The sequence below is a fragment of the Heterocephalus glaber genome, unplaced genomic scaffold (assembly GCF_053883595.1).
Source record: "Heterocephalus glaber isolate CG9 unplaced genomic scaffold, H.glaber_assembly_v1.0 deba00001790, whole genome shotgun sequence".
Classification (NCBI taxonomy): Eukaryota; Metazoa; Chordata; class Mammalia; order Rodentia; family Bathyergidae; genus Heterocephalus; species Heterocephalus glaber.
The window spans coordinates 385527-404186 of record NW_028258473.1 but is presented as its reverse complement, the minus strand read 5'-3'; the positions used below and the strand labels follow the sequence as shown (position 1 = coordinate 404186).

Genomic DNA, 18660 nt, shown 5'->3' with positions numbered 1-18660 from the left:
GATAGTTTTTATAGTTATTGTTATTATTACTTTTTGGTAGTACTATTGATTGAACCTAGGGGTTCATACATGTTAGGCAAGCTCTGAACCACTGTGCTACATTTCCAGCCCTATCATAAATTTTATTTTGAGATAAGGTGTTACTTCTTTACCTAAGTTGTGCTTGAACTTGGAATACTCCTGCCTATGTCTCCCGAGTACCTGAAATTACAAGTGTATACCAGTATGGTTGGCTTGGATAGGTTTTAGTTGTTCTGGTAATTTTTACTTGAATTCATTGGTGAAGTCACCTGAGCCTAGGCTTTGTGAGCAGATTTTGATTGCTAGTTCAATCTTTTTATTTATTTTAGGCCTATCAGTATATATATATATATATATATATATATATATATATATTTTTTTTTTTTTTTTTTTTTTTTTGATACCAGGGATCAAACTCAGGACCTTGGACTTGCAAGGCAGGTGCGGTGCTGCTGAGCTAAATCCCCAGCCCTATTTTCTATTTTTTACTGAATCAGTTTTAGTATCTTTTATCTTTTTAAAATCTTTCCATTTCATCTTTGTTATTCAACTTGTGCACACAGTTGTTCAAACTATTTTCTCATAATTCTAGTTACACCTGTATGACTAGTGGTAATGTCCCTTCTTTTATGAGTCTACACTTTTTGCTTTATCAAAGCTTTTCTATTAAATATCCTTAAAGATGATTTCTCTATTCTTGAAGGCAGGCATCATATGTCAGATAAATTTAATATTTTTGAGAAAAATTGTGACCTTTTAATGAACTTTTTAGAACTGTGGTAATTTAGTAGGGTTATAAAAAATAATGAAGTTTTTCAAAAAGTTTTAAAACTCATTTCAATTTGTGGTATACAATTTATTCGGCCTAAGAAGGGTATCTCTGAAGAGCTTGTTGACACATACAGTATTTTTATGGCAGGAAATAGATACCAGTAGATGAAAAACTCTTCCAAGTATAACAAGCAGGAGGCTTTCTTCCACTTTGATGATTTTACCAAAGTATGTTTATAGACCCAGAAGCTCTTCAAAGTGAAAGATATTTTAAAGGTCATCTACCCTCATTCAGTAATAATGATAGCAAACATTCATTGAAATTTCAGTGTATAGTAGGCAAATGGATAAAAGCTGACCTGCACTGTTTCATTTAATTCTCACAACAGCCCATAGAAATATGTCCTATTATCTGTATTTTTATACTACACTTGATCTTAGCCAAAAGGCCGAGAAGCAATATCTGTATTTTTATAAATGAGGAAAAAGATGTAAAGAAATTCACCTACCTAGGTTTACATAGTTGAGAATTGGTAGGTCTAGGCTTTGTACACAAGTCCTATTCCAGAATGCACTCCTCAATACATTATATACTGACTGACCCATGCATTGGTAGTATATTTTCTATACAGTATTCTTGAAAGATTGTTTTGTATTCTGTCCAGTTTTCTTCAAGAATGTTCCTTCTTCAAGGATGGCACTGTTTTCTTGATGCAACTCTTTCCAGTATTTGAAAAATTTAGTTGTGAGAAAGATGTTGAGCAAAAATCTAATTCTTTGTAACTACAACAAAGTCATGGACTATTAGAATAGGAGGACTTGAATATTATTAAATTCTTTCCCTTCATTTTACTGATTAGCAATTTCAATCTAATAAAGACAGGTGAACAAGATCACATAGGACTTCCAGAAATTTTACCCTTTGGAGCCTGACAGAGTTTTACCTCTTTCAGATCCAAGCTTTTAAGTTAGTTCTTGTAGTTCCTGTTAATTTTACGTCTATGCCAAACATCCCCAGTTTTGTTTTGTTTTGTTTTTTCATTCTTGTGTGAATGATTTTCAGGCTTTGCATCATTCTTTTAACCTTATGTAGAACCTAGTCCTGGTTGTTTATTTCCTCCTTTAAAATGTGTCACATAGAACTGAACTGCTAAACTACAGAGATTATTTGTGTAGCCCAGCTTTTCTTTAATTAAGTTATTATACTTCTCTTACTATAGAATGAGGTTGCTACAGATTTTAATTTTCAGGGGATATTTCATTACCTTATGGCCAGATCACAGGAAATATTTTTGAGATAAGAGGCATATCTTAAATTGTAGACTAGAATGGAAAAGAATAATTCACTCTGATTGAAGAATTGTTTTCTTCAGCTCTGAATATTCACATGCTGACATCATCAATAACCTATTTGCTTAGAGACCAATTTTCTGGAAAAATAAAATGGCATTTGTAATTGTATATTAGACATTTTGCTATTATATACCTTGTTTTGATTGGTTAATTTGTAAGTATCAACATTTTCCACATTTACTGTTCAGATCTTACTTAGGTAAACTACCATATAGACCATTGATTCTGAATACACTTACAAAGCTAATCCTTAACTGAAGCACTATGTAAAGCTTCTTTATCTGAAGGTGATGAAAGGTTTTCTTTCCCAAGCAAAATTAATGATACCCCTGAGTTAAATAAACATAGCCCACTTTCGAAACCAAGAACATGTTGCTTCCTCTTTCTCTACCCTATTGAAAGGGTAGGGAGGGTAGGAAGGAAGGGAGAAAGCATCATGGGAAAAAGCTTGTACTTTTGACCTGAACCATATTGTTAAAGGAAAATGAAATTGCGAATGGATCAGTTTTTATTGCAGTTTAGATACCATTACTTGTTCTTGCACAATTGTGGCATTTTAAAGGAGAAATCTTAGAGAATATAGGAGGAAAGCAATAAATATTGAACTTTTTAAAATAATGCAGGGTGATGTTAGAATTCTTCTGTTACATTAATGTTTTAAGATGTTGATGCCTATTCATTATAATGTATAGAAGGCTTGTCATTTACCAATATTTTAGGTATTTTGCCTTTGAAAAACCTCATTTACTTATACTGTCCTTTTTGTACCTCAGTTTCATATGTATGAAATAAGAATAATAAGACTATTCAGAATGGTTCCTAGATTCCCAGTTATCTCTATTGAAAATCCTATCTCTCTTCTTAGTTCTTGTAGTGCTTTGCTGTTTTGTGTAAAAAGTGGCTACATGTATGTTTTATGTCCCCTACTAGATTATTCTTTGAGGGCAGGGGCTAGCTGATTTTTCATCTTTTTTGACATAGTTCCCAGTACAGTCTTTTATACATTTAAATATTTTTTTGTAATGATTTTAGTGACTTTTAATTTTTGTTTTGGCAGTAGTGGGGATTGATCCAAAGGCCTTGGGTATGCTAGCAGATACTCTCCCACCAAGCTATATCCCCAGCCCTGTATCCTTTAAGTCATGATTTTCTCTTCATCTTTTGTGATAAAATGTGTCAGGGTCAGGCAGGCTTAAGGGGTATTTTTATGGGTGAGGTTCCCAGGGTAAAGAAAGCACAGGGAGCTGACATCAGCAATAAGACCAAGAGCAAATGTCTTTATACCTTGGCCCTTATACAGGCTGCTGCACAGCCTTATGTCATTATGTCCTTTCATAACTGCATACCACATGTGGCAGTCCATGGTAATTCATACTTACATAAGTGTGTTCCATTATGTGCATGTGTTAGATGGTGCGGGTCTTGTCCCTAAGGGTCCTCAGGTGCCCCGGGCTTTGAATCAATCAGAAGGGATTCCCCACAAAATTTTTGGAATTTATTTAAGCAGGTAGACTAACTTGAGCAAGAAACAAGTAAAATAAAGTAAAGAATAAAATAAGTGTTACTCAACATAGAAGAGCTGAGTTACGAAACAGAAGAAATGAAAAATTATGTGAATGATTTAAAATTTAATTAGAAAAGCACCAATGACTGTTTTAAGAGTCTGAGTGAGAGGGCTGAGTGACATTACTCTTAGAAATAAGTGAAAGAAGGCTTGATTAAGCATAGTAACAATGTTGAAGAAGAGCAAAATTAGAAGATATGGGGCAGCAGAAATGGGGCAGTGAAAAGCCCATCAGTGTAAGAGAACATTTAAGTCCTAGGACTTCTTAAAAATCTCCAGTAGTTAATTAGTGGTATTTTCCAGTGCTCTGAGTATGGAGAGTTTGCAAAGAAAGTATTATGGTTGAGCACATGTGCTTTGGAATCAAATAGCCTAGATTTGGCACTTACAAGCTGTTTGAATTTCACCAATTTACTTAATTTCGTTTAGATTCAGTCTTCCCTTCGGAAAAATGAGTTTTACTAACTCTCCCAGAATTGTTATAAACATCAGCTGGGGGAATGTGTGTCAATATAATGATATAAGCATTCCATAAATATAGTTGTTGCTTGCTGTGCCTTCAATTTATTTATAGGGATGAAGTTAAATGGTGTGATGGGTAGGAGCAATGGTGGCAAACCTATGGCACACGTGCCACAGCCAGCTGTTTGTATCATTGAAAGCTCTAAACAGTTTGCCATTACTGGGTAGATTGGTATGATCAGAGGTACTATGTCTAAGAGCTGAGTAACATGGAAGAGAATGAAGTTTGGGAGGAACTACGTGGAAATATCACAGTATATGTATAACATTGTTTCCCATTATAATATGTCATTCACTCCACCCTTTAACCTGCCTTAACCATCCTTTGGAGATCTGATTGATTTTGGTATGTGTACAAAAAATGACTTGTTTACTCAGGATGGTTAATCAGAAAAGTGGAGAAGTGATTGTCGACTTTGTCACCTTTGACCTTCCTCCTTCCTTCATCCTCCTCTTTTTAATCCCTTTGGTTGGAAAGAGGTTGACCTTGGTTAATATCCTTACCCCACCGGATGTGAGAAACATATTCATATTTTGTTTTCCTCCTATTTTAATCACCTCCACACAACCATTTTTTAGTATATGTGCTACCAAAGTGAGCTCTCACACACAAGCTTTTGAGCAGCACTCAAATGGAGCAATGTTTCAGAGATTTGTGTGGAGTATAGCCTTTGAGGTTTGGATTTAAAAAAAAAATCAATGAAACTACCAAGAAAGTAATCAGGAGCCTAATTGAGCAGGTGGAACAAATTTGTTAAATCTGTTTTAGGAAAATAATAACTAGTTCTGAAAAAATAAACTAGCCTCAATTTTATTGTTCCATAATCAGGGTGGGAACAAGGGAGGGACTGATACATAGGTTTCTAAAGACTTTTGTGAACACAAGACCTGCCTCTAATATGGCTGATTTCAGTGGGGGAAAGAAAAAAAACCCATTTCTAGTCACTTTCAGAAAAATTGAAAAGTTTTCATTAGCTCTACTGTGACGCAGATATATCAATTCGTTCATATTGTGAATTTTTTTTTTTGGCGGGGGTACTGGGGATTGAACTCGAGACCTTGTGCTTGCGAGGCAGGCAGTGGAACCACTGAGCTAATTCCCTGGCCCTCATCTTATGCATATTGTAATAGCAATATTCCAAACTACCACGTGACAAGGAATTTGGGATATGAGATTAAAGTCTAATATGTGCAACATGGAGGGGCATAATTCTATTGTTGATCCTTATGACAAAGCTGAACACAAATATTTAGCATCAGATTCATATTTGAAAAGATTAATTCCCCTCCCCCTCTCTAAAGCAGACTATATCACAGAATCTCTAGGTTAGGACTGACATAAAGGTCATTGAGCTCAAGTCCTCATCTCTTTTGTGAAAGAATCACCTTTACAATATCTCTATCAAGTTGTTATCATCCTAATCTTGAAATGTGTCAGTAATGGAGAACTTGCCCTCACTGGAGATAGCTCATGTCATTTGAAGGCTGATCTAGTTGTTGTAAAAATCTTCCTTATTTAATAATGTAGTTATAAATTCTCCTTCACCAGCCAGCCATTCAGATGGGAGATAGAGGACCCCATACCTCTAAGTTGTCTCCAACCCTACACCCTAAGCTAAACATTCTTCAACTGTTACTTTGGTACTTTGTTGCACTTTCCACTGTGTATTGTGGTCATAATTTTGTAGCTGTAGTTTGCCTATCCTCTCAATTGTGAATCCCTAGAGGGCATGGAGCTCATCTTATCTTTGAGTGTGTTTTGTATATGAAAAATGTTTGAATGAGGAAAACATTGTATTAAATCTCTATACTATTTAGGCTACTCTTTGTTTGGATATTGTCTCATTTATCATTCATTCAACAAATATTTTCTGAATTTTTTGTATCAGACACTACCAGTGTTTAGTAATACAACAATGATAGAGATATAGACTCTGATTTCATGGAATTTAAAACTTACCGTGAGATAAAAACAAGGAACCAGGCAGTACAAAATAGGGTGATTAGGTTACAATAAAGGAAGGACATTGCACATGGTCTAACCGAGGCTTTTGGGATTGGAGAGGACATTTGTTCTCTATTTTCTAGTTTAAAATGAGAATATTCTACATGTGGTCTAGACATCTGTAGTAATCATATTTTTCCCCCAAAAAATCACATTTTTCATGTAAATCACTTGTATTCATTGCCTTGTAGCTTTAGGCGGTATTCATCATTTTCAATGTTAGTATGTTGTTGCTCATTTATTCACTATTTATTGAGCACCTATCATGATGAGGTCCTTTGCCAGGAGCAGTGGCTATAACGATGCTTTGAGGTGGATTTATAATGAAGCTAATGAAATTTAATTTCCAAGGCCCATCACTTTCTGGAGCCCTTGCAAGGCCCTATAGCTAATTTTGTATTTTTTTCCTTGTAGAAAGCCCTTCAATTTGTATGTATTTCAAGTCCAGTAAAGCTTGCATCCACCTCTGGCTAGGAAGAAAGCAATGTTTATATTGTCTGCTACCATTCTGATGGGAGCAGGAGTGAAATGGGCGGGCAGACAACAATTTGAAGAACAGAATCTAGAATGTCAGGTGGAAGTAAATACAAAAGAAAATTAAAGCAAGAGAATGGATATAGGGAGTAGTATTGTGTGTTAGTGAGCACTGCTCACTGCTTGGGGCAAGGGGAAGAGTGGAGTAGCACTCCAGGATTCATACACTTCATATCAATAAAAAATTAGAGATATAAATTTTGAGGAAAGGAAGACATTTTATTGGACACTTGATTGGAAAAGCAGGAGATAGTTACTTTGATACAGAGTAAGGGGCTCCAGAGAGATAGAGGACCTGAGGGCCCTTTGTTTTCAGCTGCTTTATATTGGGTAGTAGAGTCCTCCCTCTACCTAGAATTTGTACTAATCTCCTTGGCTATTTTAGGCCCTAGAGTCCCACTCCAGGTACCATCCTCTACATACAGATTCTTCTGTAAACTTCCTTTGGTTTCCTTTGTCCTGTCAAAAGAATTTATGGGTTTGTTAGGAGTACTTTACATACAAGGTTGAGTTAGCAATTACATAAAGGGAAATATAATGAGAGATAATATATATAAGAGCCCTCTTGTAAGTGGCCACCCCTTGTCTCCTTTGTAAGGTGAGAATTGGCTAGGCTGACTTGGTTTGGGAGCCTGCCTGGCTTACCAGCTTTGTTCTTGTCTTGTTAATTGCTTTCTCCTGTGAAGCTTTAACTTTTTCTAGTCAGGATTAGCCAAAAAGCTTACTGAGGCCTACATCCAGTTTTTTCCCTGCCTAACTTTCCCTAGCGTATGATGTTGCAATTTTTTTTTAATTTAATTTTATTGGTACATTTTAGGTATACAATATAATGACATTCATCATTGGAAATTTGCACCTTTACATAATCTCTCCTGGTTCTTATTTTTTCCCCCTTCCCCTGCCCTCCCTTCAACCCCTCCATCCCTCCCTATTTACAGAGACTTTGATACTCTTAAGTGAAATAAATAGGACACACGTGTAAATACCTAATAGTTTCTCTAGTGTGAGAAACTGAAAGTGTAAATAAGGACTAAAAGGTATAATAGATAATGTGAAAGAGGAAGAAAAGGGGCAAAGGGGAAGGGGAATTGGGAGGGGTAGGGGAAAGGAAAGAGGGGAGTGGAATTCATATGAGAAAATGAAAAAATGGAAACAAAGTCTTTGTAGATGTTGCAGTCTTATTTATGTGGTCAAGAAAAAGGATTTCTGATAAAAGACCTAGAGGAACTGAAGGAGAAAGTCATGCAGTAAGGAAAACAAACTAAGTGGAGAGAACAGCTCGTGCAAAAGATATTGAGTCTAGATTGTGCTTTGGGTATTTGAGTAATGGCTGAGAGACCAATGTAGCAAAAACAGTAGTAAGAAATGAGTTCTGAGATCATGATGGTTCATTGGTCCTTTTATCAACTCAAAGTTCTCTCACACATGCTGGTGTACCTGTTCAATTGTAGTTTTGGACCTTTGTGAAGGACTTTTCATTTGTTCACACTAAACTGTATTGTGTTGTATTATAGCCAATACGGTCTGTTAATTTTTGATTCTGAACATTGAAATATTAGTGTTATGAGTTGTACCTTTGTGTTTTTGTGTTGTTTTGTTTTGTTTTGAGATAGTGTCTCACTATGTTGTTTAGGCTGGCCTTTAATGCACTACTTATGCAGACCAGACTGGCCTTGAACTTGCCAAGATCCTCCTGCCTCAGCCTCTTTGAGTGCTGAGATTACAACTGTGCACCACCTCTCTCAGCTATGATTTGGATCTTAAAATTCACCCAAAGACTTATGCCTTAAAGGCTTGGTGCCAGCCCAGTGGTACTATTGGGAAATGGTGGAACTTTTAAAAGGTGGAACCTAGTAGGAGGAAGTTAGGTCATTGAAGATGGGCCCTTTAAGGGAATATTGGGGCCCTTGACCCCTCCCTTTCTCCCTCTCCCTCTTCCTCCTCTTCCCTCTTCCTCCTTTTTGGCTGCCATGAGGTGAGCAGCTCCTCCACCACCAGCTCCCCATGATGACTGCTTTGCCACAGCCCCAAAAGGAACACACTAAAACTTCTTCAACCATGAGCCAAACAAAATATGTCTTTCTTTCAAGTTGATTTTCTCAGGTGTTTTGTCACAGCAGCTACGCCATTGTGATTCATAACACCTGCACATTCAGTCAACATGGTTTCTCTTTGCTACTCAAGCCATCAATGAATCTTGAATGGGATGGAGTCTTTTGGTTGGGATCACTGATTGAAATTTACTTTTTAAACAAGTATTTGGATATGGTCTTTGAAATGGCTACCAGTTGACGCAGCTCTAGTGTGGCATATTAAGTTTTACTCTTTCTGTAAGGATATTGAGAAATACCATCAAATAGAATCAGGATATAAAAACAATTATAGCATTCACTTGATAACTTTTGTGTCAAAAAGGCAGAAAGGAGGATCTTTTTTCTCTTAACAACCCCATCCTGTCTCCTGGTGTTCACCTCTAATATTTTTTTTAAATGTCCCTATAATTTTTAGTTGAAGTTATTGAGATAATTGGAGATAATATGATGGCATAGAGTATTAATTAACTTTATTATGATGTTCACAATGAAGAATTATACATCGTATAATGTATAATTATACATGGTAGCCGAAATAGGCATTTTTATGTATTGCTCATATTTTACCACAAATTAAAGTTTAGATTCTGGTAATAAATTAAATCCATCTATAACTTTTTAAAAAAATAGTAATACAGAGAATCCTTGTATACTTACCCAGTGGTGTCATTTTTGAAAACTGTAGTATAACATAACCAGGATATTGACATTGCTACAACTTACCTGTCCTATTGAGACTTAGCTAGATATACTTGTACCCGTGTGTGTGTTTGCATGTGTATGTTTAGATGTGTACTTGTATGCATATCTACCACCCTAGTCAAAACTAGAATACTTCCAACACTACAAGGATCCTTTGTGTTGTATCATCAATGCTCACTGCTGCCCTGTGCATGCTTTCTTCATCCCATTTCTAATCCCTGGCCACCGCTAATCTCGTTTCCAATATTTTGTCATATCTAAAATGTCATATAAATGGAAATAAACAGTATGTAAACTTCTGGTATTTACATTTTTTACTCAATATAGTCCCCTTCAGATACATCCAGGTGTTTTATATATCAGTAGTTTGTTCCTTTGTGTTACTGGATATGATTTCATGATATGGGTGAACCATATTTTGTTTATCCCGCCACTTGTTGAAGGACATAAGGGCTGATTCTAGTTTTTGGCAGTCACAAAATAAAGCTACAATGCACATTCATGAAAAAGTTTTTGTGTAGATATAAATTTTCATGTTTTCTAGGACAAATGCCCAATAGTGCAGTTGTTGTGCTGTATGGTAATTGCATTTATATTATCTTTTTCAATGAAACTGCCAAACTTTTCTAAAGTGGTGTACTAGTATTCTACAATTCCACACGCAATGTATGAATGATTCTATTTATTAACATTCTTAACAGCATATGGCACTGTCACCATTTTTACTTTAATTTTTTATTGTTGAACAATCCTCTGTTTATTTGATTAAACAAACATAAAATAAGCTGCATAGGAACAATTTTAAAGTTCAAAGATATGCCAACTTGGTTTTAGAGGCTTCAGTAGCTGATACAGCATCTCCTTCTGTCTTCTCTGTAGACCACGTTGGTGTCAGAAGCCTGTTAGCTAACACAGGAGTTCTTGAACACTTTTCCATTTGTCCCTCACTTGCTCATTGCCCATCATGTCTGCAGCCTATTTTAAATTATGTATATATTATATATATGTATGTATATATAGCCATTTCTATATCCTTTTTAGCTAAAAGTCTCTATGTCATTGTCCATTTTCTAATCTCATCGTGTATTAATGTTGAATTTTAAGAGTTCTTTAGATAATCTAGATACAATTCCTTCTTTAGCTATATAATTTGTAAATATTCTCCTAGCCTGTATACTTGCCTTTTCATTATATTTGCACAGGCTTTCACAGAGCAAAAGTTTATAATTTTGGTGACATTCTAATGATCAATATTTTTGTTTAGTGGATGACGGATGCTGTTGGTGTCAAGTCTAAAAACCCTTTGCTTAGCCACAGGGCTCAAACATTTTTTCCACTTTTAAAATTTTCATACTTATTATTAAGTTATTATTAAATTGTATATTACAATCTGTGATCCATTTTAAGTTAGCTTTTCTATGAGGTTGAAAGATTAAGATCAAGGTTACTTGTTTTGGCTTATGGATATTCATTTGCTTCAGCACCAATTTTTTAAAAAGCTATATACTGCCTCTGTTGAGTTGGATTTAAACCTTTGTTAAAAACCAGACATATAGGGTCCAGGATTTAGCTCAGTGGTTCCACTGCCTGCCTCTCAAGGGCAAGGCCCCGAGTTCAATCCTCAGTACCAAAAAAGAAAAAATAAATGAGACATATTTATGTGGGCCTATTTAGGAGTTTCCTGTACTGTTTCATGAATCTATGGATCTGTACTTCCACTAATACTATAATGATTTGATTATAATAGCTGTATAGTGTTGATATGTGGTAGAGTGATTACTTTCACTTCCTTGTTATTTTTCAATGTTGCTTTCCAAGTTTGTTCTAACTATTTTAGGACCTGTGCCTTTCCATATAACTTTTAGAAGAAGCTTGCCTTTTTTTGCTGGCCTTTTTTGTTTATAGGAATTATAGTAAGCCTGTGGATCAATAGGTAGAGAACTGATATCATTGCAATGGAGTCTTCCAATCCATGAACAGAGCATCTCTACTATTTAGGTTTCCTTTGGTTTCTTTAAATAGTATTTTAAAAATTGCAGCATACACATCCTGTGGAGGTTTTGTTAAGTGTGTTTTGGGTAATTTTCTTCAAACCATCTGTAAGTGATACTGAGTTTTTATGGTACTGGGAATCCAATCAAAGAACACTCTTCTTCTGATCTACATCTTCAACCCCCTTTAAATTTCTTTTTGAAATTTTCAAATAGCACCTTGCTAAGTTGCTAAGACTGGTGTTGAACTTGTGATCCTCTTACCTCAACCTTCTAGTAGCTGAGATTGTAGGCATGTTTCACCACTCCTGGCCTTTTGTCACTTTCTTAACCTGACTCTGATAGTGTGTGTGTGTGTGTGTGTGTGTGTGTGTGTGTGTGTGTGTTTCACAGTACTGGAGAATGAATGAACTCAGGACTTTCACACTGAGCTACATCTCCTTTGCATTTATTTCTTTTACTTTAAGACCAGGGTCTTTCAGGGCCAGGGATTTAGCTTAGTGGCGCTGCACCTGCCCTCACAAGCACAAGGTCCTGAGTTTGATGCTTGGTATCAAAACAAATAAAGAAACAAACCAAAAAAAGACCAGGGCCTCCCAAAGTTGCTAAATTGCCCAGGCAACACTCAAACTTATGATCTTCTTGCCTCACCCGTCTAGATTAAAGGTATGTTCCACCATACCTGGCTTGGCATTTTGAAGGGGGAAGTGGTCCCACACTCCAGAGGATTGCATATTCATTGTTAGTATACTTTAAGAAGCATCTTCGCAAGCGCACAAGGTCCCGAGTTTGATCCCTGGTACCAAAAAAAATTTTTTAAAAAAGCAGCATCTGAATATTTGTGTGTTGATCTTTTATCCTATGATCTTGGCGAATTCACTTACAGATTCTAGGTATATTTCTGTAGTTGGAATTTTCTATTTACAAATAGCTTCTGCAAATATGGATTGTTTTATTTCTTTCTAACCTATGTCCTTTTTTTTCTTTGCCTTATTGCTTTATTCTTTTTTTTGAAGATACTCAGTCTTTCATCATTGAGTATGATGGTTAGCTGTTAGACTTTTGTTGATACATTTTTATCAGGATGTAATTCCTTTCTATTTAGAATGGCTGGGTTTTTCTCCCCATCAGTGACTGTTGGACTTTTTCAAATACCTTTTCTAATTAATTTATATGATCACATAATTTTTTTCTTTGGCTTAATTATGATAGATTATAATGATTGATCATTGAATGTTAACCCAGCCTTACATATCTTGAATAAACTCCACTTGATCAAGCATAAACTTTTAAAATATATATTGTTGGATTAGATTCAATTTCCTAATATTTGATGAGCATTTTTGAATCTAAATTTATAAGCTATAGTAATCATTACTATTATTTTTCTTTTTTATATTGTCTTTGTTTTTGGCACCAAGGTTATCGTGGCCCAGTAAGAAGATTTGGGAGTTATTACTTTGTATTATTCTGGAAGATCTTTTTTTAAAATTTTGTATATCCTTTTATTGGTACATTTTAGGTGTACAATAAAATGACATTCATCATTGGAGATATGCACCTTTACATATTCTCTTAGTTCTTATTTTTTTCCCCTTCCTCTATCCTCCCTTCAACCCCTCCATCCCTCCCTATTTACAAACACTTTGTTTGCTTTTTTCATTTTCTCATATTAATTCCATTCCCTTCTTTCCTTTCCCCTACCCCTCTCACTTCCTCTTCCCCCTTGCCCTTTTTCTTCCTATTTCACATTATCTATTATACATTTTAGTCCTTATTTACACTTTCAGTTTCTCACACTAGAGAAATTATTAGGTATTTACACACGTGTGTCCTATTTATTTCTCTTAAGAGTATCGCCTCAATGTGCATCCATTTAGCAATAAATGTCTCTAATTTCTTGTTTTTGACAGCTGAGTAGTACTCCATTTTATGAAAAAACCACATTTTCTTTATCCCGTCTCCATTTGATGGGCATTTGGGCTGTTCCCAAGTTTTTTAGCTATTACAAACAGTGCTGCCATGAACATGGGTGCCCATATACCACTGTGGTATGATTCTTTTAATTCTTTGGGGAGGATACCCAGCAGGGGAATAGCGGGGTCAAATGGGACTTCCAGTCCTAGTTCTTTGAGGTATCTCCATACTGATTTCCACAGTGGTTGCACCAGTCTACACTCCCACCAGCAGTGGAGCAGGGTTCCTCTTTCCCCACAGCCCCGCCAGCATTTGTTATTGGTGGATTTCGTGATAGCAGCCATTCTTTCTGGAGTGAGGTGGAATCTCAGCATTGTTTTCATTTTCATCTTTCAAATGACCAGTGATGTTGACCATTTTTTCATATGATTATTTACCATTTCTACTTCTTTGAGAAATGTCTGTTCATTTCAGATGCCCATTTTTGGATTGAGTCTTTAAATTTGGGGGTCTGATTTTTTTAAGTTCTTTATAGATTCGAGATAGTAGACCTTTGTCTGAGGAAGAGCAGGTGAAGACTTTTTCCCACATTGTGGGTTGTCTGTTCACACTGCTGGTGGTTTCTCTTGCTGTGCAGAAGCCTTTTAATAAGAAGAGATCCCACTTGTTGATTGTTTGTGCTAGTTCATGGGCAACTGAGGTTTTGTTCATAAAATCTTTTCCTACACCAATGTCTTCAAGGGTTCTACCTAACCTCTGTTCCAACTGGTTCAGAGTTTCTATTTTAATATTTAGATCTTGAATCCATTTTGATTTTAGTTTAGTGCATGGTGAGAGATACAGGTCTAGTTTTAATCTTTGGCAAGTTGAAGCTCAATTTTTCCAGCACCATTTATGAAAGAGGCTATCTTTCCTCCAGTGAGGGTGTTTGGCTCCTTTATCGAAGATGAGATGGCTGAGTGTGTCTGGCGTTGTTTCTGCATCTTCTAATCTGTTCCACTGGTCCTCAGGTCTGTTTCTTTGCCAATACCATGCTGTTTTTATCACAGTAGCTTTGTAGTAGAGTTTCAAGTTGGGGGTTATGATACCTCCTGCCATGTCTTTGATACCTAGAATTGCTGTTGCTATTCCGGGTCTCTTCTTGTTCCAAATGAATTTTTGGATTGTTTTCTAAAGGTTTGTGAAGTATGCTGCTGGGATTTCAATTGAGATTGCATTGAATCTATACAGCAGTTTTGGAAGTATGGCCATTTTCACTATGTTGGTCCTTCCTATGCAGGAGCAAGGGATGTCTTTCCATGTTCGGATATGCTCTTCAATCTCTTTTTTCAAAGTGCTATAGTTTTCAGAGAAGACGTCTTTGATTTCTTTCGTTCAGTTGATTCCTAGGTATTTCAGGTTTTTGGATGCTATTGTGAAAGGAATTGTTTGCCCTATTTCTGTCTCAGTGTGTGTGTTGTTTGTGTAGAGGAAAGCTATTGATTTTTGTGTGTTGACCTTGTATCCAGCTACTTTACTGAATTCGGTTTTTAAGTCTAGAAGACTTTTGGTGGAGTTCTGGGGTCTTTGATATAGAGTATCATGTCATCTGCAAATAATGACAATTTGACTTCTTCATTTGCTATCTTTATTCCTTTTATTTCTTTCTCTTGTCTAATTGCTGTGGCTGTTTCCAAAACTATATTGAACAAGAGTGGTGATAGTGGACATCTTTGTCTTGTTACTGATTTTAGTGTGAAGGATTTCCGTTTTTGACCATTCAGTATGATATTGGCTGTTGGTTTTTCATAGATGGCTTTTATCAGATTGAGCTAAACTCTTAAACTCAGATTCTTTAAACTCAGATTGTTTAAACTCTTGAACGAAATTGAAAGGGAAGCAATATTCCCAAATTCATTCCTGGAAGCAAGCATCACCTTGATCCCCAAAACAGAGTAAGACCCAACCGAAAATGAGAACTATAGGCCAATCTCACTAATGAACATAGATGCAAAAATCCTTACTAAGATACTGGAAGATCTTTTGTAAAGTTTATGATAATTCTTATTTAAATGTTTGGTAGAATTTGTTAGTTTATCCTGTTGAGCTTGAAAGTTTTGTTTTGTTTTTAAAGTTTTTAAACTAGAAATTGAATGTTTTAATGTTTATGTGATTATTCAGAGGGTATATATCATCTTTGTTAAGGCTTAGTAGTTTGTAGTTTTGAGGAACTGGTCTTTTTCTCAGTTATCAAATTTATGGTATTTGCAGACCTTCCCTATGAGCAAGCAGGTACAAGCCACATGTGCAGGCCCTCCCCGCCAAGAAAAGCATGAAACTATCCACCAACTCCAATCTGGCTCTATATTTTGCTTCCCCTTGCCATGAGGCAGCAGAGCCAAGGACTAATCAACCTACTAGATCTTGGATGAGGGCAGCACATGGGGAGAGAAGGAAGTAACCAGACTCCATAATTGTCAATATTAAGTCCAACAGTCCACTTGAACCCCTGCCCCTCGGTCTTTTTCCAGCAGAGCTGATCGCGTTTCCTATCTACCAACATGAGCAAGAACATACCATACTTTGGATACTAACCAAAGGTGAGGGTGAATGGACAGAGGGGCCTCTGCTATAGGGAAGCTACCTCAAAAACCCATAGACTCCAAGGGAAGGTGAAAAAATATCTAGATTGGCTGGATCCCAAGGTTGCAGATTTTGGAAAGAAACCACTCATTCAAAAACAGAAATTTTTTCTTTGACTCAATCTTTTAAAAATCTACTTTTTATCATTTTCATCTTTCCTTCATTGGGGTTTCTTTGGTAGGGGCTGGGGTTTTTTCTCTATTTTTTGCCTCTTTTACTTTCTATTTTCTACTTTTCTCTTTTCCCCTTTTTAATTTAGTTCTCTTACTCATCTTCCTTTTATTTCCTGTATTTTGCTCTCTGTTTATCTTTGTTTTTCTTGTTCATTCTTTCCTGCAACTGTTCTCTAACACTGCTTGTCCTTTTACTCCTCAATAGGACCCTATATCTCTCTTTTCTTTCTTCCTTCTAGTATCTCAAATGGGATTAATTTCTTAAATTGTGCTGTTTTCATTGTCTAGTTCCCCACACCTTTAGCTTTATTAGTATAACTACTAAGCTTTATGAATCTCTAGATAGCTAGTTAACTTGATGCCATTTTTCTTTGCTTGTTATTTTATTGTTAGTAGAAGTAAAGTTGTCCCATTTAGTGGATATTTACTGTAGTTCAATAGTAGGTCTATATTTGGTTTGTCTTAGTGTTCATACTATAATTATAGGTCTCTTCTATACTTAAGGATGATACATTAGTGGTCTTTTGGGTTTGACAATACTCACTTTGTATTTGACAGAATAATTGATGCTGAGTTTATTACTGTCCGAAGGTGAGATAGTTATTGCTATTAATTGGTTTTCATAGGATAACAATATCTGGACTGCCTTGTGGTTATTAACAATAATGTGGCCTATTCTTAAGAGAACTGTATTCTGGGTCAAATAAACTAAAAACTTCTAAGTAAATGGAGGTGGCTTAATCCTGGGATATAGAAAAAAGCCAACCGTTAGCCATGCACAGAGGACACCACTTAAAAGTGCATATTCAATAAAGAAGTCTATATAAGAGATAAAAAGCTTTTGACTGTGATCAATCCACAGGCCTCAACACTCAAAAACAAACAAACAAACAAAATAAAACCATGAGAAGACAAGCCAACAAAATGCCTTGCAAAACTTTCAGCATCCTGATCACTGTTCCCTGGTGCTTTGAAGGTGAGGGAACCAAAAACCCCATAACCAGATTATTGAAAATGATATCAGGCTACATAACAAAATAGTTCAATAAAGCAGTTACCAAGCTTACAGAAGATATAAGTTAAGAGGTATTCAGCCAAATAAAATGATCATAAATTCTACAGAAAACACTAAAAAAAGTCCAGCCGAGCTAAACAAAATGATGCAAAACATGACTGACCAGCATAGAAAAGAACTAAGAGTCCATTAAAAGGCTCCAAATAATAATTCTGTAGTTTAAAAATTCTGTTGAAACTAAGAGGACAATGTCAGAAATAAAGGCAGGGCCATTGTTGGTAGCCAATTATTGAGAGATAACCTTAAAAATGTCAATACAGTATAAAAGTTGAACACATCAGCTCCTACAGGGCACTAAGAAGACTGAAATAAGATTAACTGGAATTAGTAAAAAATTAGAAGACAGCAGAAATAGCATAGAAAACTTGTTTAATGAAGTAATAGAAATTTTTCAAATAAGGGCAAAGAATTTGACATACAGATAAGAGAAACATATAGAACCCCAAACAGCCACAATCACAAAAGAATCTCTTTGATGGATCATCATTAAAATCATAGAAGTCTAGGGCCGGGAATTTAGCTCAGTGGTTCCAGTGCCTGCTTTGCAAGCACATGGTCCCAAGTTCGATCCCTGGTACCAAAAAAAAAAAAAAAATTATAGAAGTCTAACACCTGAACAGAATCTTAAAAGCTGTAAGAGAAAAGCAATGAATCACTTATAAAGGTAAACCCATTAAAATTACAGAAGACTTCTCAGCACAAACAGTAAATGTCAGGAAAGCTTGGAGTAAGGTATTTCAAGCCATAAATGAAAACAATTTCCTTTTTTCTTTTCCTATCCGGAATCAAACTCAGGGCCTCCTGCTTGCCAGAGAGGCACTGTGTGGCTGAGCTACATTACCGGCCCAATTAACTTTTTTTGTGTACCCGTGATCAAACTTGGGACCTTGTGCTTTCAAGGCAGGTGGCTGCACCGCTGAGCTAAATCCCTGGCCCCAATTTCCATTTATTTAATGATATTTACTAAATAAAATTTTCTGATTTGTCTTAGATTTTGTTATATAAGTATAAATCTTGTGCCTATGGTTAAAGTTGGCAAGTATTAGTTATCACATTTTTAAATTTTACAGTCTGTTTGATGCTACTGTTTTTACTGATTGTACAACTGTAACCAAGGTGACATAGTTGTGATCAATTGATCTTCCTTTGTATGTGTGAGAAACCCAAAGAGTAAATACGAAGCAAAGTGGAGGCTAGATATTAGGAAGTAGCAGGAATATGTAAAAATGGGAAGGAGAATAAGGGAGGGGGAAGAGGACAGGGAAGGGAGGGAAAAGGGATTTTAAAAAGAGAATGGAAGGAATAAAATGAGAGGAA

At 35.9% G+C, this 18660-nt stretch overlaps 1 protein-coding gene and 1 pseudogene across 4 annotated transcripts in view; one reads left to right on the top strand and one right to left on the bottom strand.

Annotated features, from left to right (window-relative positions):
- Eda (ectodysplasin A) overlaps window positions 1-18660 on the top strand; it is a 424656-nt gene that overhangs the window by 109405 nt on the left and 296591 nt on the right. The window lies entirely within an intron of this gene.
- On the bottom strand, window positions 1123-1253 carry LOC147820857 (U2 spliceosomal RNA; annotated as a pseudogene).